Source organism: Ochotona princeps, chromosome 4, assembly GCF_030435755.1.
Source record: "Ochotona princeps isolate mOchPri1 chromosome 4, mOchPri1.hap1, whole genome shotgun sequence".
Classification (NCBI taxonomy): Eukaryota; Metazoa; Chordata; class Mammalia; order Lagomorpha; family Ochotonidae; genus Ochotona; species Ochotona princeps.
Window position 1 is genome coordinate 112,197,745 of NC_080835.1, and position 24,773 is coordinate 112,222,517.

The 24,773-nt window shown below is 37.5% G+C and overlaps 1 non-coding gene across 1 annotated transcript; it reads left to right on the plus strand.

The window, feature by feature from the left end:
- Positions 1 to 20,145: 20,145 nt before the first annotated feature.
- Positions 20,146 to 20,247, plus strand: LOC118759583 (U6 spliceosomal RNA). Its single transcript, XR_004996279.2, has one exon. It is a non-coding gene; the product is annotated as a U6 spliceosomal RNA (small nuclear RNA).
- The last annotated feature ends 4,526 nt before the right edge of the window (positions 20,248 to 24,773 follow it).

The following is a 24,773-nucleotide window of genomic DNA, read 5'->3' on the forward strand; positions in this document are numbered from 1 at the left end:
GCCTTGGTAAGATGATAAGAATCCTGTCAAGCTCTTGAAGTTCTGTGTGCAACTCAGAGCTATAGTCAAACACTTTGTAAATGTCTTTTGACAGAGAAGTTTAATGACTCCTGGACTTGTCTTTAATCTGTCTTTTGTGAACTTTACTAATATAATGATTGAAGAAATTTTTAAATGTTTTTTGCTTTCCCAGAAATAAAATGTCCTGCACACACATATGTATGTCAGCCTATCGTGTAATGGATGTTTGTGCCAAGCTGTCATGGCTGATAAGAACAAACTATCATGTTCCTGAGAGGTAATCTCCCAAGAGATGGTTCCACGAACTGGCTTCTCACTCTGGTTTATCACTCCACAGCCCATCAGAGCTGAACAAATAAACCATGAGATTCCCGGATTAGTAGGATTCATAAGCAATTACTGGAACTCCAAAGGCAGTGCAGGCTATTAAGGAGTATCATTTTGTCGGATGTTGTGATGTTGCAGGAGCTTGTGGAGAATTGAGTTTCTCTTGTACAGGAACATGTGGCTCAGAGAAGAGAGTTAGAAAAAGCAGCATTCACATGGGCCATCCTATCATTTGAGGCTTGCAGTATCTCAGAATTACAGCCAGAAAAGTGGGCATATGGTATGCAATTTTCTTTATGCTTGAACTTACACCAGGAGACTCCTGGAAAGCAAAGTACTTGGAAGTTAGTTCTGTTCCTATATACTGAAATAGCTAGGATTTTGTTTTTGTTTGGATTTTTGCTTTGTTTTGAATTGGGAGGCAGACATGACTTGCAGGGAAGCATCATTACCAACAGTGAAAAATACAAGTCCTAAAGGTGGTAAGACCCAGGTTCGAATCACCTCTAGCTCAGTCTTCTAATCAGGGAATTGCCACATAAACAGATGAATTGTTGTTCCTCGGTATCTTCATCTACATAGCATGAATGATGACTTCTTTCACGTCTCTGATAGCATGAAATTAAATGATGCATATACATCACCTGTGGTGTTTGAACATCAGAGTCAGCAGTTCCATTCTCTCAGTGACAGGTGTTTTGACAACAGTGGGCCTCATGATGTTAGCAGCTGCCCTTACAAATTTTTGACATATAAGAAAAGTCTCCAAGACTCTCTGAAAGGATATGAAAATAGAAAGGCAAATGAGGCAATTGGTTGCGTAAACACACTCATGTATCAGGTCACTCCTTGCTGTGGTTTGAATATTAGTATTGGTGTTGAATGTCCCATAAGGCCTATGGATGGAGACTCCATTTAACTATGGCATAACGGAAGTAAGATCTGTGGGAGACACTGTCACGGTGGAGCCCCATGACTAAATCCAGGCAGCTTTATGGAAGACCACAGAGACACGGCAGAAGGACACGCTGGCTGCCTCTCTGTGTCATGATCATGTGGTACTCCCACCTGCACATTATGTTCCACCATTACCATTCACATTGGATGCAAAACAAAGAAGCCATCTGATTATGAACTTGAACCTGCAAAACTGTAAACTAAGCAAAACTATTCTCTTTATAAACAAACTTCAGCTGTATTTTGCTGGAAAATTGAAAAGCTGATTATCACACTCCTTTAAAGCGGTAAAAACCAAGAGGGAACAAAGAGGAAACAGAAGTAATTCTAGTAGATGTGTCTTTCACTCTCTGCAAGAAAAGAAATGGCAGGAGTCTGGAGCAAGCTTCGCTTTTGAAGAATAATATATAGAAGTTGCTAGATGATTTGTCACAGAGCATCATCTATATTTTCCACGTCATTATGTTTTTTTGTGAACACAGTTTCTAATGATGAAAACATTCCAACTTGTGGATGATTTATTTAGCCATTCCCCTACTATTGGATATTTAATTTTTTGTGTGCTTCACAATGATGAATAACACTTTGGTAACTATCTTGTCATATAAATCTTTGTCTGAATTTTTTATCATTTCCCCAGGGCAAATTTGTGTGAGTAAAATCACTTGATCAAAAGCGATCTTATAGCCTCATCCCACTTACCACATGTGGCAATAAAGAGGTAAAGCTCCACTTTCAATTGTACCAATCACATTTCACTCTTCCAGAAGCTCCTTCCCAGAACAAAATAGTCTATAAAAGGCACTAAGATTTTATTTAAAATAAGATATATTTTTCCATTTAGATATGCATTTGATTCAGTAAATGTTTCTTATGTTTAGTAGCTAAGAACAATTTTTCTTTTGTGAAGGTCTATTCATGCCCTTTGCCCAATATTGCAGCACCAGAGTTTTTGTTTATTTCATAACATTTTGCAAGATTTTTGAATGTACTAAGTAAAATTTTCACAAGTACAGAAACCAGAATATGGCAGTTACATCAAACTTGCTATGATTGCAAACTTCAACTAATGGAAATACTATGAACAAAATATGCTTATTGGAGCTCTCAATATGTAAGTACAGGAGATAGTTTAACTGGATAAGCATTTATATGAGAATGTACTGAGAATGAAGTTTTTTTTGAAATATTTATTTATTTTTATTGGAAAGGCAGATATACAGAGAGACAGAGAGGAAGATCTTCCCTCCGATGGCTCACTCCCCAAGTGGTCACAATGACCAGAGCTGAGTCAGTCTGACGCCAGGAGCCAGGAGCTTCTTCCGGGTCTACCATATGGATGCAGGTTCCCAAGGCTTTGGGCCGTCCTCGACTGCTTTCCCAGGCCACAGGCAGGGAGCTGGTGGGAAGCGGAGCTGCAGGATTAGAACTGGCACCCATATGGGATCCCGGCACACTGAAGGCGAGGACTTTAACCATTACGCTATTGCACCAAGCCCTGAGAATGAAGATTTTAAAAGTTTGTAACTGCAGTGAAAGTCTTCTGAAATGCCAAATTGAGAAACTGGAGACTCATTAAATGACTGGTGGGAAAACATTGGGCTTGTTGTGTGGGTTGAATCAGTGTTTTTAACTGCCTGCATTTTAAGAGTTAAAATAAAAAGCATATCCCATCCTACACTAACTAAACCAGAATATCTGCTACTGGAGATCTCTGTTGTTAAGCAGGACTGAGACAATTTTTTGAATGAAAATGTAAATACAATAGAGCTTAATGACAGGAAAAGGTAAAGAAGAAGAAAATGGAAAGGGAGGGGAGAGGAGGGAAGATAGAGGTACTAGGAATGAGTGTAGGCAGCAAGGCGTACAGTACACTGATCTGGCCATAAGCTCAGGAAGAGGATGTGAGGAATAAAGTCTCAAGCTTGAAGATGAGGAAATATACAATAAGCAGCTACGAGGACTTCCATGAACAGTTAGCAAGAAATCCATACATAAATTTCAAGGTAGTGGTGAAACCTGAAATAAGCATAGAGACAAACGACAAGAAAACATCTAAGAAGACATAGAGATACGGTCCCAGGCATAACACAGCTAAGACAGAAAGAGTACAGAATAACTATCGTTCAACATAGAAAAAATATATATAAGGGAACACTGAGAATGGAACCTTCCCGAGGGTTTCCTTTCTCGGAGTTAAAGGAACACAAGTGAGGATAAAAACTGAATAATCTGACGACAGGCTAGACTGCTGATATGATGGAAGCTGAAAAGAGATTCTTTTATTTCCTAGAATAGCAGCTCTACTGTGAAACTCAGCTACAAGTTGAGTAAACGGGCAAAGAAGAGGAATTGATTTCTGGGAAAGACTGTAAGATAAAAGGTGTGGAAACAGTGTCTGCATTTGTTGCTGTGCTTGGGTTTTTAAAATGATTTTCCTTTAAATAAGATAGGTAGGCTCTAACAAAATGTGTGTCAAAGAGGTAGAAGTTCCTGGATAGGAACAGGAAAAACACAACAAAGGAAAGAAAGTTTAACTGCTCCGACAAAGTTGGAGAGAAGATAGACGGGAGTGAAAGGGTAAGCATCAGAAAGGAGAAAGGTCAACCCATCTTCTCATGGAGAATAAAAGCGGGAGGGTGACTGAAAACACAGGTAGACATCAAATGTAGATGGAGAAACCCAGGAAACCAGGGTCAGGTAAGCTGTAACTTTGCACTAAAAACAGAGGTTGAGTTATCACCTGAGAAGGTTGATTGCAGGAAATAATGAATAAGTTAAGTTCTTTCCAGGCAACACTCAAGTGTAAATTAAGATTTTAGTACAAAGTTGTAGAGTTCCCAGCTAGCAAGGACTTTAAAGTCATGCCTTGGGGCCCTGTGGGACAGCCTAGTGGCTAAATCATTGACTTGCACCTGCCAGGATCTCATGGGTGCCAGTTGGTATTCCAGTTTCTCCACTTCCCATACAGCCTGTCATTTGGGAAAAAGTAGAGGATGACCTAGAGCCTTGAGACTCTGCATTTGCATGGGAGACCTGGAAGAAGCTCCTGATGCCTGGTTTCAGATCAGCTCAACTCCGGCTTTTGTGGTCACTTGGGAAATGAACCAACAGACAGAAGATATTTCTCTGTATATCTGCTTTTCCAATAGAAGGATTAAAATAATTAATCTTAAAAAAGAGGTAAGTCATGTCTTGGGCTATTTTTTGTTACCCAAATATCTGACATTGAGTACCCTTATAACGAGCAGAGGTTACCTTAGCACACAGGTTTGAAGACTGCAAATCCAGCTCATTTGCCTCCATTTCTTGGACCCTGGGAGGACGTTCTCCCTGTGTTATAAATTGGCAGGTGGAATCTCATGTCTGGAGCATGTACAACAAGGAGACATCACATGGCAGAACAGGAAGTAAAAGTCCGAAAGAGGTTGAAGGTTATAGAACTTCTTACAGAGTTGGAATCACGTGTGAGCAACAATTGCTATACTTCTTATCCAGCCTGTTGCTAATGTGGCCTTGAAGTAGTAGTCGGTTCCCTGCCATTCGTAAAGGAAACCTTGGAGGGAGTTCCAGACTCCAAGTTGTGATGTGGCCCAGAACTAGCCATTGTGATCACTGAGAGAGATGGTAAGTGGATGGCAGATCTTCCCCTCTGTATATACCTTTGCCTTTCAAATAAATAAATGAGTCTTAGGAAGGATGCAGATATATACATTTTTCATGAGAGAGAGAAAAAAATATTTCATAGGTCACAACAAAGAATACGAGCAGACTGCAAAGTTGTAATGTTCTGAAAGATCACTTTTTTGTGAGGTTTTTATTGTGATAATTTGTTCATTGACTCATAAGGTCCTCAAGAGAACTTTTCTTCTAGAACTTGATATGCATAAAATAAAAGTCCATAAAACCCCCATTCTTGTAATGCTTATAGCCTAAAGGGTAGAATTACCTTTAAATTTATTGTCCAAAACTGGACATTTTTAGAGTAAAAGGGAATATCTTTAATAATTTGCTAAGTTTGTGAGCAAACACTAGAACTGTTGCAAAAGCTTATGATTTATATTCATCCTAGCAATAAATAAATAAATAAGTTTTTTTTAAAAAGGTGTAAACACAGACACAAGTTTATACCTGATCTAGGAATAGATATCTTGTGACAGTGACATTAAACTAAAACCTGAAACATAAGAACGGAATATTCATGTGAAGAGAGAACAGCACATGGGTTGAATAAGCCCTAATAGAGGGAACAGCTCACTCTGTGCAAGGAACTGATTAAGGTATGGCTTTCTGGAACAACCAGATAGAAAGAATGGCCTGGAATTACGCTGAGTGCAGAAACCAGGGAGAAGGTAACAGAGAAAACCTTTGAAGGCGTTTAAAAGAACTTGATGACATGATCAAATTTACATTAAGCATGTGGAAATGTTTGGTTGCCATGAGAAAAATATTTGGTAGAAGGTCAAGAACAGTAGTGAATCTTGAGGCGAATGATGAATTGTTTACAAATAAACTGGAGGTAAGGCAGACACGCTGATGGCTGCAGGTTGGAAAGAACAATCAGGAATGAACCAAAGGCTGGCAGCTTTGGGGATGAAGAACTGTTGAAGTAAGAAAGACAAAAACACCAATTCCCAAATTTCAAGAAGCCTCATTTTCTCCCCTCCAATTTGAAAGCAAAAACTAAACCATCACATTATCGAGTCATGCTCTTTGGCAGAATGCTATAAAAATAGACTCAAGATTGGTTAGGCAAAGGTGACATGTGGGAGAGCCGATGAAAACTCAGTGTCTTGGGAAAGCAGCAAAGTCAGGCTTGGAAACAAGTAGAAGCCTTGGCTGGTACTAAAGCAGGATCCTGAGCATCTGGTTAGAGCCAACTTTTGGAATGAAATACAACAGCAACCATTTCCAGTCCTTTCTATCTCTGCTCTGGAGACTGTATTCAAGAAAAGATTATTGGCATTTTGGGGTCCTTCTTCATAATACAATCAGGGGATGATGATGATGATGATGATGACGATGATAACTATTTACATAAAGTGTAGAAATCAGTCATCAAACAGTCAAAACCTACATCTGACCTGAGCATCAGAAACTGATTTTTCTGTGGGCCAGCAACAATCATGCATCAACCTGTCACCTGGGAACCTCTGCTATGAGGGGGAGATTAGGGAGTTAGGTTCTTTCTGGAATGCATTCAGGAAAGTATCAGCACAAAGAGGGTATAAGCTCCTTTTTTCTTAATGTTAAGGGGAACAGTCATTTTGCACAAGACATGTTATTATATCCTGATATAAAAATCACCTAAATTCTAGCATTTTTTATTAGACACGAAATTTCTTTTTGTGTCTGCATTTGGTGATAATCCAGGGGAATTTGTGAACCTGGGTTCTCTTCACTACCCTGGCATAATTTAGCAAATGATCTGTTAATGAGCTGTTAATCACTTATTCAAATCGGGAAGGTTGGATGAGCGCACAGGTGCTGAACCTGGAACAAGAATCTGCCACAAGAAAACCCTTCAGTTTCCATTTCTCCAGGAGGAGATGCTTCCTTGCTCATTCTTCGTTTTTGTTGTTGCTGTTGTTGTTTGTTTTTTCCTCTGCTTTCTAGCAGGTTCCTGAACGGTCTTGGCTCCTGTTTCTCCAGTCATCCTCCTAGCCAGGGTCTACCTCTTGACTGATACAACTAGCTGCCACTTGCAGATCTGTGGTTTCATAGCAGTTTGTACATATCAACTGGAAAATGATTGACCTTCAGAAAAGCAATGAGTGATGTCTAGGCAAATACAAATTGAAAATTCTAAACAATTATACAGGAACCCATCAAAATATTTTCACATCCGCTGCATCGTTTAACAAGCAACAAAGTGAGAGGAGGCGATGAGGAGCTGTCTTTCAGATAATGGATTTCAGGTCAGGTGTGACTGGCTCCCAGTTGTACATGCCTAACTTAAACCACATGGCCACTCCAGGAATTTTAAGGAAACATCTTATACTATTGATGAAACTAATACCACATATGTCACACATGCATATGCACTTGCGCCTCAGCTTGTATTTATTAAAATATGAACAAGACAACACGACCTTTAATCAATTTATGGCATCTTTATCAGTCTTAAGATTCTTGAGTTCCATTTCATGTCTGCCAAATGAGAATCTCTTAGTGTGAATTTGCATTTTATGTACTCACCTATTAGTGTTTAGGCATCCTAGAGTTTATAAATTTTGGTCTCTCACTGATTTGTTTTACTATTACACAGCCAACATATTTAGTAATATTAATGATCTGTTCTCTCTGCCTAGAGTATTTTAGAGGCATATTATTAGAATATTAAATATGAGAGTACGAAATGTGAAAGGAAAGGAACGGAAAGGTCCTTGGAGGCTAGTTCATGTACTAGGAGAAATGTCCCCTGACTTGCAGTCATTGAGCTACAGGAAAGAAAAACTGAGTGATATGTATCAGCTTTCATTTATTTAAAAAATACATCTCTATCTCTATCTCTCTCTATCTCTATCTCTATCTCTATATCTGTATAGATAAAGATATAGAGAGACACATACATAATCGGGCCTGGCACAGTAGCCTAAAGACTAAAGCCCTGTCTCACATGTGTCAGGATCTCATATGGGTGCCGGGTCATCGCTCACCTGCTCTACTTCCCTGCCTATGGCCTGGGAAAGCAGTCAAGAATGGCCCAAACCCTTGGGATCCTGCATCCATTAGGAGACCTAGAAGAAGTTCCTGGCTCCTGGCTTTGGATCGGATTGGCTCATAAGGCCACTGTGGCCACTTGGAAAGTGAATCAGTGGATGGAAGAACTTTCTCTCTGTCTCTCCTTCTCCCTGTATATCTTCCTTTCCAATAAAATGAAATAAATCTTTAAAAAATATAATAATAACAATAATAATGAGTATTAGTTATTAATTAGTTACTAACTGACTTGGGAAACAAAGAAATCAGTACCCATTTGATATGAAAGCTAGTGATGATATAAGAGATGTGCGTAATACAACTTCAAACTCAAAGATATTTGGCACTTTCACAGATAATTTTTTTTTCTCTTTGGTGACCTTTTGATTCTCTTATGCATAAGACACTGGTGCATCTGAGAAACTTCTGTATGACATTTTATGCTTGATGGTTCCAAGTTAAAAAAAAAAAAGAAAAAAATCATCACATTCTATTTATGAGTCAGCATTTGGACACAGGGATTATGTATTAAATAAAATTGCAAGTCCAAAATATAAAAATAAAAAGTCTTTAATATACAAGTTCCTGCCTGTTGTTCCTAGTTAAAATGAGTGAATTTGGATCAAAATACCTTCATTTATGCACTTCCGTATCCATTCTGGGTATCTATCAAAAGTAGATCATGAAAATCATCAAGATATCTCTGAGAACTAAGCTCTTGTATATCCTTGTTTTCTAAGAGAAAATTATGAGGAATTAAAACCAATTTGATTTCAGTGAGGGATTATCAGTATGCACCACCAGGAGACTTACTCAACACACAAACTGAACACCAAAATTCTAAATAATTCTAAATAATTTCACTGACAAACTGTTTGGAACAACTGTTAACCAAGAATATTGTACCCAGCAAAGATCTCATTTGTATTTGAGAACGAAATCAGATACTTCCATAGCAAAGAGAAATTAGAAGAATATGCCAGCACAAAACCAGCTCTACAAAATCTCCTTAGAAATGCACTAAACCCAGAAAAAAAGGAGGCGAATCATAAGCAAAGATGGCAAACAGGAAGTTCTCCCCACTAAAGTCCACACAAGGAAGGGCAATTACACAGATATCAACACCCACAAAAACAAGTATGGCAGGGCAAAATCACAACCTCTCAATCTTAACTCTTAACACAAATGGCCTGAACTCACCAATCAAAAGGCACAGATTAACAGAATGGATTATCAAACAGGACCCAAGTATCTGTTGCCTACAAGAGACACATCTAACCAGAAAAGACTCTAAGAAACTGAAAGTGAAGGGATGGAAAAAAGATATTTCATGCCAATGGACGAGAAAAAAAGGCTGGGGTAGCTGTCCTAATTTCAGATGATGTGGACTTCAATCTGACACACATCGAAAAGGACAGGGAAGGTCATTATATATTGGTGAAGGGACTGATCCATCAGGAAGTAATTACCATTGTGAACATATATGCACCAAATTCAAACGCACCTAGCTATGTGAAGCAATTACTTACGGACTTAGGGGGAGACATAGATATGCACACAATAATAGTGGGTGATCTTAACACCCTGGTAACAACAATAGACAGATCAACAAAACACTCAGCAAAGAAACAACAGAGCTCATACAAACAATAGAACAACTAGACTTAGTAGACATTTATAGAAGTTTTTACCCTAAGGCCACAGATTATACATTTTTTTCAGCAGTGCATGGCACCTTCTCCAGGATCGACCACATGATAGGACACAAAGCAAATCTAAATAACTTCAAAAAGATAGGAATCATACCATGTACCCTCTCAGATCACCATGGAACGAAATTGGAAATCAGCAATTCAAAATGCTCCAGGAAATACAGAAACTCTTGGAAGCTGAACAATATGCTATTAAACGAACAATGGATCAGAGAAGAAATTAAAGATGAGATAAAAAAATTTATGGAAACCAATGAAAACTCTGACACAACATTCCAAAATTTGTGGGACACTGCCAAAGCAGTGCTACGGGGTAAACTCATAGCAATTGGAGCTCATGTCAAGGCCCAAGAGAGGTGCCAAACACAGGAACTAAACACACACCTCCAGGAATTGGAAAAACAACAGCAGAAGAGCCCCACACACAATAGGAAACAAGAAATCATCAAAACAAGGGAGGAAATTAATCAGATAGAAATTAAAAAAACTATACACAAAATCAATGAATCAAAAAGCTGGTTTTTTGAGAAGATAAACAAGATAGACACCCCACTGGCCCGACTGACAAAGAAAAAACAAGAGAAGGCAAGAATTAACAGCATCAAAGATGAAAAAGGCAACATAACAACAGACACCGCATCCATTAAGGCCATAATTAGAAATTACTACAAAGAGAAAAGGGATTCTTACGTCTTGCTAACACCAAATCAGAGAAAACACAATTGTCCTTTTACATCTGACTTATTGAATTGAGCATGGTGGTCTCTGGCTATATCAACTTTTTTGTAGAAGGTAAGATTTGTTTTTCTCTTTTTTTTCATATAACTGAGTAGTATCTCATCATGTATATATGTGATATATATGTTTTCCCTACTTAGTCATCAGTTGTTAGAAATGTGGGTGCATTTTATATCTCAGCTGTTGTGATTGAGCAGCTATAAACATGAAAATTCAGGTAACTCTTTCATAGAACTATGTCATTTTGCTTGGGTATCTGAGGAGTGGGATACCCGGGTCACATGATAGATCTACTTCTAGTTTTGTGAGCAATCTCCAAACTGTCTTTCAGTTTAAATTCCCACTAACAGTGTATTAGCATGCCTCCTTTTGTTAAATAATTCTCAATTTTTTTTATTTGGATGACAACCATTGTAACTAGGTGAGGTGATACGTCAATCATGCTTTTTTTAAGATGTATTTATTTTTATTGGAAAGGCAGATATACAGAAAGGAGGAGAGACAGAGAGGAAGATCTTTCCTCCAATAGTTTACTCCCCAAGCGGCCGCAACGGCTGGAGCTGAGTCAATCTGAAGCCAGGAGCCAGGAGCTTCTTCCAGGTCTCCTACGTGGGTTTAGGGTCCCAAGGCTTTGGGCTGTCCTCCATTGCTTTCCCAGGCCACAAGCAAGGCGCTGGGTGGGAAGTGGGGCCGCCGGGATTAGAACTGGTGCCCATATGGGATCCCAGCACGTGCAAGACGGGGACTTTAGGCACTAGGCTATCACGCTGGGCCAGGTTACTTTCATTTTCCTGATATTAGTGATATTAAACATTTTTCATGAGTCTTTTGGCCATTTGTATTTTCATTTTTGGAAAAATTCCTGTTAACTCTTTGTTGAACAAAATAATACAAGAAAAAAATACACATTTTTAATACATATTTTGAGTTTTCAAATATCTGATACTCATTCTAAGATTTTTTAATGTCTTGGATTTTTCTTGATTTTTTTATCTTTTTGCTTAATTGACATGACATATAGGATATTAATTATTTTATAATTATGTTAATAATTATAACAGTTATAACTTACATTATGATAAAGGGCTTAATTGCTTTACTAATGAAATAATTCAACATAAAAGAAAAAACACTATAGTTGAACTGGAAAATAGGCCAGGAATATAAAAACAATCAAATTAAATATTGTTAAATTTCACTCTTATAAAGTAAACTTTTGATTAGTCATGAAATTATTAATTCTGTAATGATATATCATTCCTGGTAATGTGCTGAACAAACATTGTTTTAAGATACCAAATGGTTACATTTTATTTCTTCCCCAGACCCAGAAGGGAAAGTATACTTTAATCGTTAATTATGTCATCCAACAAAAGGCTGATAAAATAATTTTCACAGTCTCCTTAATATTATAGGTATAAATATCAAGGAATTAAATTTTACCTTTATATTTCTTTTCAGTGTCATTGAATCCTGTTAGATTAATAAGAACTAGAATTCCAGCTGATTCTTCAACATTTTCAAATGAATGATATTTTAGAACATCTAAAGAGATTAATTTATGTTAGAAACTCTGCTAATCATATCCTTCAAAGATAAATGTGTATTCCTTAATCGGGGAAAGAAATGAATGAGATATTTTAAAGTTATTAAAGAAAGGAAAATGGATAGCAATTGAAGCAACAGTTGCCTCTGAATGCATTTCCAGAAATGAAAAACCCTTATCAATTTCTAGGGAATGGTTTCTTCTGTCACTGTGAATGCGGTGTTAACGTTCTTTATGGCTCTCTCAGAGTCTGTGCAATGACGCCAACGTAAATAAGGAAGAACGAGGGCTTAATCACACCTGCCACTGACCAGTTATTAACACTTTCCAACAAGGGCATTAGAGGAACATCCTGAGAGGTCAATTTGTATTTCAAGAGCTGAAGCAAAAGAAAGAAAACTTACTTGAAAGCAACATGCTTATGGCAAGTGCAGGTGTGTGCTAAGTCTTCATCAATTTGGTAACCTTAACTTGTGTCTATGCTACACACATCACTCCAGTTCCTTGACCATTCAAGGTTCATTGTCTAGCAGGGAAAGCTGTTAAGAGAAAACACAAATTGAACAAATATTTGTCAAAGCAATTGGAATATGCATAAACAGAAGAAATAAGAGAGACTGATGAAATCTTCCCAGAAAGCTAGAAACAACCAAGCTTTAAATTAGATATCTGCTTGTGAAAGACAGACTATCTAAATCAAGAGGTACAAGGGGAAGTCCAACAGGCTTAAGTACATGTTCCTGTATCCGTGAAACTCAATGTGGGTAGGAAAACGAGGGATGAGCATCATATTAACAGGAGCTTGTGTTGGGAAGCTATCACAAGGGATTTTGAAGAATAGTCGTATGCCCAAACTATATTATATGAAAATTGTCCAGGGAGCTTTGTAGGGAACAGGTTAAAAGGATGGCCTTTTGTTGAATTATTTATTTAATAGAGGATGCAAAAAGAAAATTCAGAGAACATCACTGTAACAATTAAAACAAAATAAGAAAAGAAGGGAGGACAGGAGTAAAGGAGGGAGGGTAGAATGGAAATATCTAAGCTCTTAAAACTCGACTAAATAAATGAAATTGGCTTCTATGTATGTATGTGTCTACCTATCCATCATATTTTTTAAAAAGGCATAAGGAACAGAAACATGTTGGTAAGTTAAAGACTGGGATGAAAGTGAAAGATAGTGATGTTACAAAATAAGGTAGAAGAATTGAAGTTAGAGTTATAAATGATGCTAGAATTTAGGGAAACATGTTTTATAACTTCTAAGTCTTGGTATCGTTTTGATGGGTGATGATGGGTGTCTACTTGGATGTAGACCCAAAGCCTTTAATGTACCATCATCATCCAGTCCTGTGTAAATGTTTACGTAATTACCTAGCATCCCACTTATGAGTACTTTTGCTATACTTGCAGCAACTTTCAGTACTGCAGTATGTGTGTAGAGCATGCGTATTCATTCCTTACCCTCATGACCTTCACCAGTCCTCGAGGCTCTTCAAAGTAACAGGTGATGGATTTTGGACATGTGTTCCAGATGGACAAAGTAGGAGTCCCGTGCTTTTTAATCCCAGTTGCTTTTTATTGGATTTTTCTAGATTTATTTAATTCATGGAGAGAGAGAAAGCTTCCCTCCACTCATTCATTCCTCAAATGCCCATGACAGTAGGCACTGGGCCAGACTGAAGCCAGCAGCCAAGAGCTTCAACCAGGGAGCAAGGACCCAAGTACTCCCAATATATGCATTAACAGGAAGCAAAATGAGGACCGGAGGAGCCAGGAGCTCAAGTCAGGCTCTGCATCATGGAGGCTGGCTTCCCAAGCTACAACTTAACTGCAGCACCAGGCATTTATATTTCTCTGTGGTTTATTATTGTTCCTTCTATTAAAATTAAAACCATTTCCTGTGAGGGCTCTGCTCTCAGACTAAACCTTTCTCCAGGTTCTACTCTTGACCTCCAGCTTATTCTTCTCTCAGTCACCATGCAGTGTATTCTATGCATTTGCGGTCAAGAAATATTCTATGCCTTGCCCTTTACAGCCAAGACAAGCTCTGCCAAAATTCTACTATCAACTGCTATTACATCACATCCCCCAAGGATGATTTATTGAACAGACTGGTTTGCTTCCTTTAGCCTCTTTACCTACAAATGGCCTTTTTAAATGCACTCCACTTTATTCCTTGAACTTGATTCACTCCAAAATCACTATCCATGTATGAACTTCTTTAAAGCAAACTGTCTTTCTTTCCTTCCTGCTCTTAAATTACTCTCACTTCACTCTTACCTCTTCACTTTTTGCCTTACGAATTCAGAATTCCTTGCTTCATTAAGAATAGGCCTTTAGCCTAGTGGTTAAGTTACTAATTAAAATGCCTACTTGAAAGATCAGCGCTGGGACAAGCAAGTTAAGCCTTTGCCTGCAACACCTGGTTCAGCTCCCAGCTGCTGAATTTCCCATCCAACTCCCACATAATGTGCTTGGGGAAACACACTGTAATAATTTGGGCAGCAAATCAGCAGACAGAAGAGTTCTCCCCTTTTCTCTCTGTAACTCTGCCTTTCGAATAAATAAAAATTTATCTTTTTATTAAGATACCTATATCTCACATCCAAGTACCCAATTTGGAGTTTGAATGTGTGCTCTTCTCATAATTCCAAGGCAATCCTGTTATCAGTGACACTTGAAACAATTATGTTCCTGCCACCCCCGTTGGAGACCTACCGTTTCTGGATCTCAGATTCAGCCTTACTCCTGGCTGCATTAGGAAAGTGATCCAGGAAATGAGAGCTCTTTCTGCCCATATGCCTACTAAATGAATACATAATTAAATAAACAAGCAATAAATTAAAAGCACCACCTTCTAAAAAAACCTGCCGATTGTTTTCTTAATGTTTGCTTCTTCTCTCTTTCAAATCCCTAAAACTGAATGAACCCAAGCAAACTTTCTCTCAGACTCAAGTTGCTCAGACTTAAGCAAAAAAAAAAAAAATGCCAATACATTCTCAAGTTCTTAAAACTAAGATGAAGTATTCACATTGAATGTGAAGTCTGAGCTGCTGTCATTCTCTGTTTACACCCGTGTTAAAGAGGTGACTAAAACTCTTTCCCTTCCCAGACATAAAAATCATCAATATCCTTTTCCAATCTCCCCTGTTAAGGCATAGGATTTGTGCAGGTTCCTGCAACATGTGGCTTCACCTTATTTCCTTGGGATTTTCAGCAGCCTCCAGCTGTATCATTAACCCTGCACTCCACAAGTTAACATCTCCCCCTCAATTAGGTCTCTCATGGAACTTTAATGAAGACAAATTCACTCCAGTGTAAGCAATGAACTGGAAACAAAATAAAGCACAGTAGAGCCCTCATTGTAGCCTCACATTTATCTACAATAAAATGTCATCTTCATCCTCGTCTTGACAAATACATCAAAGAGATACGTCTCCTCTCTAGATGTCATCTCCTCAAGTCCGCTGACTGCCTAATTTTGTAAATACAGTTTGGAATACAGTCACATCGATTAATTTAGGAACTTTCTGGGGCTGCTTTAACTATGCAAAAGTATAGATGTGTAGTTGTAATGGAAACTATATGGCCTACAAAGCCTACAATATTTACTGGCTAACACTTTACAGACAAAGAAAATGGCTATTTTATTTTTTGCATGAGAAACATGAAGTGAGAAAACCAAGAGCCCAATTTTAGATAATTTCATTTACCTCATGTTATCGTGGTTAAGTGCTAACTTGAAATAGGTACCCCGTACCTTTTTAGGGTCCCAGGGTGTGCTAAATAACAAAATAGCAAATCAACACTGATATTTTTGAGTTGATATTCTTGTAAGAAGAGAAGCACAATGAAAATTAAGTCCACTAAAGAAGAAAATTATATACAGCATCCTGGAAAGTGAATATGGAACTATTTGCCAAACTTCTATGGAAATAGAAAAACAGAAAAATACGGATTAAGTTTTACTAAACTGTTTATTGCTTAAGCCACGTTTTCATCAACTTTTTGAAATTTGTGTAGTGTCAAATTTTTACAAGTAGGCGAATTTTAACAGAGGCTGGAAAGTGTGAAAGACATTACAGCAAAGTGGTAAGAGTGGGAGCCATATTCTGTATAGTAGGTTGACAAGCGAATGGAGAAGATGAGGTGGATGCAAGCATAGATGGAAGGTCTTTGAGGGAACAGACTAGAAAAGAAAGGGGCAGAGGCATGGTAAAATAAGGTGAAGCACAAATTGGCTTAATTAGTATAATTAAACTTGTCCCATAGAACTGGTAATCATTAAATAATGGCCAAAACAACAAATTAATTTATTTGAATGTCACCAACCGCCATGCACTATCCTAAGATGTTTTCTTAAAATGATGAAATAAACAGTTTCCACAGGTTTTTAGATGAGAAAAGTAAGTTGCTGAAAGATTAAGAAACTGTTTCCCAAATTTTTATGGGGTGCAGCCAGTGATAGCCAGCACCCATTGACAGTGGGCCTAGGAGTTGATTAGCGCTCGTTGAGCTGGGCAGGAACAGGAACTGGGCTTGTGGCTAAAAACACCTAAACTAATTGGACTCATCTGTACCCAATATCCTGGCTAAATTAGGACGTGGGCGGGGGGGGGGGGGAGAGTATATAAGGAGATGTGAGGGAGCAATAAAGCGAGAATTCGCAGAGACTTCTACCATCACTGGTCTCCTGTCGGTGCTTCATCCCCAGACCCTCTCCCTGTCCACGTTACTGGCTCTGCTGGTCGGAGCAATCATGGTCCCTGTGTGCTGCTTAGACGGGACAATGGATGTAGTAATGTTGTTTCTGGTTTATGTACTATCAGGAGTTCCAGGAGAGGTGAGTCGTAGCAGTGATGGAATGTGGGCAGAGAAGCCAGGGAAGATGAATGTCTGCAGCTTTGGAAGTGTGTCCAGGTTATTTGTTGCATGTCTCTTAGGATAACTTATATTGTTGGGGAAGCTGGGACATAGGTCTTCAGCTTAACAGATGGACTTAAAGGCAATGACCATTTGTTTCCCTTTTGGATTATGTTTGGTTGGATTATGGTTAGTTGGATTGCCATATGGATTTGTGATTTGCTATTTCTAGTATGCTCTATTATCACCAAGCTTGGTTAATAAAGACTCCTTAATAAACCTTAGACATGTCTGGAGTGATCTCACTAGCACCCCATAACAAAATCAAATAGCAAATAAATGTTATGCCAAGAATTAAAACTCAGACTTACTCATCACTAAAGCTATAATCTTGACACTTACAGCAGGTTTTCACAAATATCAATAACCATCCTGCTTTCTTCCCTATTTTGCCTTAAATCCACAGTGAAGAACGATTTCTATCATTGTTTAATCTTTTATTTCAATCAATTTATTTTCACTATTCATTGTATTCATGTTAAGGTATTTATTTTGCACAAACAAAAGCTCATGTCAATTGGACAGTATCAAACACTTTATATTAATCACACAGTTAATAATGTTAAATTAGTTTACTTACACATGAACATATATTATTAATGAAATTTACTTAAAAGTTGAGACCCCATTTACAAATTAGTGTAGTTCATTCTTTGAAATCTTTGCAATCTTTGAAATATTTTGCATATCTTAAATAGAAATTAAAATACACAGAGATTCAGTTATTATCTGCATGTATATTATCTGGAAAATCACTGCTCATTCTGAAACCTAGCACAGGTCTGGTTTAGCTTGTTATTATTTATTGCCACTATTTGGGCACTTGGTTTTACCTATTTAGACTGTAGACATATTTGTTTTGATATGTAAAACTGTTACTAAAATGTTCAGATATTTCCCCAAGGTTGTGGTGACTTTACCAGACCCAAAAAGGATAAACAATGGCATTTTGAACAAACTAATGTTTCAGGATGTTGATTCTAAGGTAATGGTTTCTTGGCCAGGGTACAATATGTGATTGCTGTTTGTTTGTTTATTTTCGGAGGAAGTCCTTTTCACACCTTAGTTTCACTTGCTGTTTTAATATAAAGCCTTTAGTATCTACGTCTTTCACTTAACTTAAACGTTTTATTTCTTGAGACTTATTCTCAGAATTATGCTCTCTTGGGGTCTTGTTTACCTTGCCTTGTTGGGCTGTGATGGCGTCATACTATATGATGGGTCCTTAAAAATTTTATGAAAAGTGAATATTCTGAAAAATTTGTGGGTAGATTTCATTTATCATTTTCCATAGACATTTATAAGTATCCTAATATTTACCCCCCATTGTTCAGTCATCAAAATATATTTGTTCATTTTTATCATTATTAGAAACAAATGTTATCCTTACTAGCATCTTATTCTAATTAGAGTGCCTGTTGGAGACGGCAGGTCATAGGAAATGTGGAATCTATGGCAGATTTAGACTTCTTTCAGGAGCATGGAATACTTGACTCAAGTGTTACACAGAAATAAACTAAAATATGGTAGAAAGTGATAATGTGTGCTCATTAACCAGCCGACCTTTTTCTAACTCATAATGTATGGACATATGTATGATCAGTTTTACAGATGAGTTCTTAATGAGGCGTTGATACAGTTTCCAATTTGCTTAAGACTACATGACTTAGTCCAAGTTTCTGGTGGTTGCAAAATGCTGTTTACACAGATAAAAGTTGTATGTATGTGTGTTTAATTTATATTTAGATGAATACACACTGACATAAAAACGTTTGTCTTATAATTAAATTAGTAGAATTAGTCTTTTGAGTTTTAATTTTTTAAAGATTTATTTATTTTTATTCAAAGTCAGATATACAGAGAGGAGGAGAGACAGAGAGGAAGATCTTCCGTCCAATGATTCACTCCCCAAGTGAGCGCAATGGCCAGTTCTGTGAACCTCCCCTCCGGGTCTCCCACACAGGTGCAGGGTCCCAAAGCTTTGGGCCATCCTGGACTGCTTTCCCAGGCCACAAGCAGGGAGCTGAATGGGAAGTGGAGCTGCCGGGATTAGAACCGGTGCCCATATGGGATCCTGGCGCATTCAAGGCGAGGACTTTAGCTGCTGGGCCACGCCGCCGGGTCCAAGTTTTATTTTTAAATTGTGTAAAAACAACCTAGACTTCTAAAAGTTGTAGAAGTAATCTGTTTTTCTTTGAATATGAAAATTATCATAACTTTCCCAAAAGAGCTCTTACAAGCTAGTTCCTTGGTTCTAACAAAAGCGCTTGATATTCTCAGAAATGAACATGATTTTAGGCAATAGCCTTTTTTCCCAAGCTATATTGTTTTGCAGTTGGCACAGATAATTTCCCCAAAAGTTCTGGTTCTTTTTTTTTTTTGTGGGAAACATTAAAGACCAAATTCTGGGTGCTGGAAATGAACATGAGTGTTGGTGAGACACAAATGTTGTGACTGTTGTTGACTCACGCTTACAATCACAACTCAAGCCATTCTTTGCTTTCTTTCTTTCTTTTTTTTTTTTTCAGTGTAACTGGGTGTTTGGGTGGTATCCACTTCAGTAAGACAATGAATGTTTATTACGGATTTTATTATAGACACACACTGTAAACCATCTAATTTTGAAAGGAAGTTATATTATTACTTTAAATTATTATTAGTATAAGTTACTATAATGATAATAATTATACTATAAATAAACATTGGAATACAATATGTATTCTTTAACATACACACATGCACAAACACACGCCCAACCAAACAATACAGTGTGACAGTGAAGTGAGGAACAGTTACATGAGAGCTTTGCGGTCCCAATCCTCAGTGAACTGACCACTACCTTTAAAAGCTGTTTTCAATACCATCATTTGGAATCTCATAAAGTTATACAGAAAATGAAAACCATTTATTCAAGAAAATGTACTATATATTGGTAGAATTTTGGCATTTGAATAATGACATGTTCACTGTGCTCCATAGTCTAGACCAACATGCCCCGGTCATTGTGGATGTTGCTGGGTCTTTTGAAGCTCCCAGACAAAGGTTATAATACCATCTGAGGAGGAGTGGCCCATGCGAATAACCTATTAGCTATAACTTCCCGTTGCAGAAGATAATCCCAGAGGAAGAGAATTACAAAGTCAGTAAATTCCTTCTCTACCAAGAAAGAATGGAGTTAATCTACATTAGAAATGTTCAATTAAGAATGTTGGCCAGGCTCGCTTGGGCAACACATATACTAAAATTGGTATGATACAGAGATTAGCATGGCCTCTGTGCAAGGATGACACACAAATTCATGAAGTGTTCCATATTTAAAAAAATGAACAAGAAAAGAATATTGGCCAAGATTGTCCTCCACCTTGCTCCTTGTAGGAGAGAATCTATGTTAAGACAATAAGCTGAAGAAGAGTCTGCTCTGCAAACTAAATAACCTAAGCAAAAAAGAAGGCATCATCCTAGGACAGGCATTGTGCCTACACTCAACTTCAGATGGAGGGTGTAATCATTTAGCTAAGACAGCAACAAGAGCCATAACAACACAAAATTCTTAAAGTCTTCCTAAAGGAAAAAAAAAGCATTTAAAACAGAATGTAAGGGGTGTAAGCAAGTTCAAGATTTAAAGATCAGCTTTTCTGAGGTCAGAAAGAGCCTAAAGATTAGGTTCAAAAACTACTCCGGGGCCACTGTTGTGATGTAACAATAACCCTACTAACTGCTATAATCTACATCCTATATAGGCACTGCTTGAAGCCCAGATGCTCTACTTCTTATCCTGTTTCCTGCTTATGCCCTGGGAAGTAGGAAGTAGTGGAAGAAGAATGAAATACTTATACCTCTACTATCAACATGGAAAACCCAGGAGACGCTCCGGGCTCCTACTTGGTTCTTCCTTGTTCATTGTGACCCCTAGAGAGTGAATCAGTGGAAAGAAGATCCTCTCTTCTCTTTCTCTGTCTCTGTCTCTCTCTGTCTCTGTAACTATGGTTTTGCATGTATGCATGCATACATAAATAAGCGTGTGTGTGTGTGTGTGTGTGTGTGTGTGTGTGTGTATATATATATATATATATATATATATATATATATATATATATCTTTAACTAAACCATCCCTACAGAGGATCACAGATTTAATTGGAAAAATCATGAAGCAATGCGTGCCACCTCAGCATTGTCAAAAACAATAGAACAGTTAGCTAGCAATTAGTGGAGCTTAAAACTGTGTAAAAGAACTAAGTGTCATTTCTGGATTTGACAGTACAAAACCTGAGATGAAAAATGCACTGTAGAGACTCAATAGTACATTTTAAACAGGCAAGTGGCAGAGAAAGCATTGGATAAAAACCGCAGTATACTTTCATGACAAAAAAACCTTAAACAAATTGAGTATAGAAAGAACATTTCTCAGCACAATGAAGTCAATATATGAAAAATCCATAGCCAGCATCATATTTAATGGGGAAAAGTTGGAAGCATTTCCACTAAGAATTGGAATAACCAGATGCCCAGTCTCACCCCTGCCATTGAATATAGTTTTGGACCCACTAGATGAGAAAAAGAAATTAAACTGACGTAAACCAGAAAGGTGGAAATCAAGCTGTCCCTGTTTATAGGTATCATGATTCTCCATATAGGGGAACAAAAAAGACTTGACTAAGATACTACCAGAACTCATAAGACAGATTGGGTAACCTGCAGGATATAAAATTAACACATACAAATCAATAGCCTTTGTATTCAAAGCAATTCAGCGGCTGAGAGATAACTTGTATGATCAGTCCCATTCATAATAGCAGCAAAAAAAAATTGAGTACCTTGGAATAAATTTAACAGAGGAGATGAGAAATAGCTGTAATGAAAATTACAAAACATTATTAAAGAAATAAAAGACAACAAAAATGTGAAAAAAAAACCAGCTTCCATGTTTGAGGATTGATAACATCATCAAATTGCCCTGCTGTCAAAAACAACTTACAGACCCAATGCAACCCAATCAAAATACTCATGGCATTTTTCTAAGCCTAGGAAAAAACAGATGCTAACGCTCATATGGAAACATGAGAGATTCAGAAGAGCTAAAGCAATCTTAAACAAAACAAAGCAGTAGGCATCGCGATATCAGGTTTTAAGATGTACAGCAGGGCAGCTCTATAAAAACAGCATGGTACTGGCACAGACACAGACATGAAGATCAATGGACGAGAATAGAAATCCCGGCCAACAAATATCTGACAAGCGCATGCACATCAATGCAGACGTCTCTTCAACAAACAAAAGTGGGGAAATTAGTTCTACATGTGCACACGTATGAAACAAGATCGCTACCTTACATGCTACACAAAATTAGCGAAAAATGGATCAAAGATCTAAATCTATGACCTGATACTATCAATTAATAGATAAAAACACCGAAAAAATTCTACAAAGCACAGGAGTAGGAAAAGAATTCTTGGAAAAGACCCCAGGAGCATAAGCAATTAGAACAAATTTTTTTTTAAAGATTTATTTATTTTTATTGCAAAGTCAGATATACAGAGAGGAGAGACAGAGAGGAAGATCTCCCGTCGGACTATTCACTCCCCAAGTGAGCCGCAACGGCCAGTGCTATGCCAATCCGAAGCCAGGGACCTGGAAACTCTCCCAGGTCTTCCACACGGGTGCAGGGTCCCAAGGCTTTGGGCCGTCCTCAACTGCTTTCCCAGGCCACAGGCAGGGAGCTGGATGGGAAGTGGAGCTGCCAGGATTAGAACCGGCACCCATATGAGATCCCGGGGCATTCAAGGCAAGGACTTTAGCTGCTAGGCCTCGCCGCTGGGCCCTAGAACAAAAATTTTTAAAATGAGATTATATTTGCAATGAAAAGGAGACCATCAAAAATGTGAAGAGGCAATCCAACAAAAAGGGAAAAAGAATATTTACAAACTGTGCAACTGACAGAGGATTAATACCCAGGATCCATAAATACCTTATAAAAATCAACATTAGCAAAGCTAAAAATCCAGTTAAGCAGTGGCCAAAGAATATGAACAGGATATTTTCAAAGAATGAAATACAAATGGCCAGTAGGCACATTAAAATTGCTCAGAGAAATGCAAATAAAAATCACAATGAGGCTTCACTTCAACCAAGTTAGAATAGCTATCATTTGAAGATTAAAAAGCAATAAATTATGGTAAGGATATGGGAATGGATTTTTCTTGACTGTTGGGGAGAAAATAAACTAGGACAGTTTAGAAATTCTTCAGGGATTTCAAAGTTAGAATATAACCTCTCTTTATGGTAGAATACAACCCAGCCATCCCACTCCTGGGAAATGTATTCAAACAAAATAAAAACAGCATATGAGGAAACTATTTGTATTCTTATATTTACTGCAGAGCATTTTACAATAGCTTTAGGTGTAGAATCAACCCAGATGTCCATCAACAGATGACTGGATGAAGAAAATGTGGTACACTTACACTATAGAGCACTACTCAGCCATAACAAAGAATGAAGTCTTTTTGTTTGTTTGAAACAAAATAGATGCAAGTGGAAGCCTTTATGCTTAGAGAAATAAGCCAGTCTGCAAACACAGAAATAAATATTTTTCCTGTTTGGTAGTAACTAGCGCAAAAAATATAAAAAATCTTAAATATATATAATGTTTGGTTATTGTTTAGAGCCTTTGTTATTACCTTTGACTAATAGTACACTTTTTTCTTTTGCTTCTCTTTTGCTATGTGTTGGAATCTTTATCCTCAAGAGTGTTAACCCTATGATTGCAAAGAAAAATAAAAGGGTGTTATTGTAAAACTTCTTTTAGATTAGTGAACGAGAAAGAAGGAGAGTGGGTAAGAAACCCAGGCAGCTGCTGGAGTAGGATGGGAAGGCTCACTATGCTCCTAAATCTGTATTGTGAAATACATAAAATTTGTTCTCGTTATATAAATAAAATACCTTCTAAAATAAAATCACATTAGCATTATTTATTAAAAAGAACTAGCAGAATTGAACATATACAGTATACAATGAAGAATAAAGAAAATAGAATGAAAAGGAAATTGACAGAGCCTCAGAAAAGTATAATATGTTACTAAAGACACTTAGATATTTGTAATGGGGTTAGCAGAAAAGTAGTTTAAGAATTAGGGGCTAAAAGCAGTGAATTTGCTGAGAAATATTAATCAACATTTCCAAGTGGTTCAAAACTTTTCAGTTACATTTCACATAAAGTGACGCATACCCAAATGCATAAAGGTGAAAATGTGCTTAAAAATTAAATACAGATGAAAATGATTTAACAAAAAAAGGAGAAGCAACCTGTCATGTACTGCAAGGGAATTACAATAAAATCCATATGTTCCTGCTAATGAGAAACAGTGGGGGCCAGGAGGCAATTAACAAACATAGGCATAATTCTGAGAGTAAAAACCTGTACATGAAGAACACTATACCCCCCCCCAAAAAAAGAACAAAAAAAGCATTCTTTTAAAAGTAAATTATAAACATTTCCCTGGATAAAATCTGATAGACTGCTTTGTGAAAAGACACACCTTAAAAAATGCTGAAGGAAGTTGGTCAGGCTCAAAGTGCGAAGGACCAATCCCCAAGAAGTAACTCCAATCTCGTGGCGAAACCAAACTGTTATAGGTTGAGTAGAATTTTGTTTCCCTAAAACCCATAGAGCTGCTTAAAGTTTTATAACTAACTTTAATGATCAGCGATTGATCAAGGTGGACATGACCTACAGATGACACCTGAGAATTTGGAGTTATTTGGGTCATTAGGGGCATGCCCTAGAATGGTGATTCTTACAAGAGATTTTAATATTTCAGTTCAAGGTCAGCCTAGGTTCCCTCC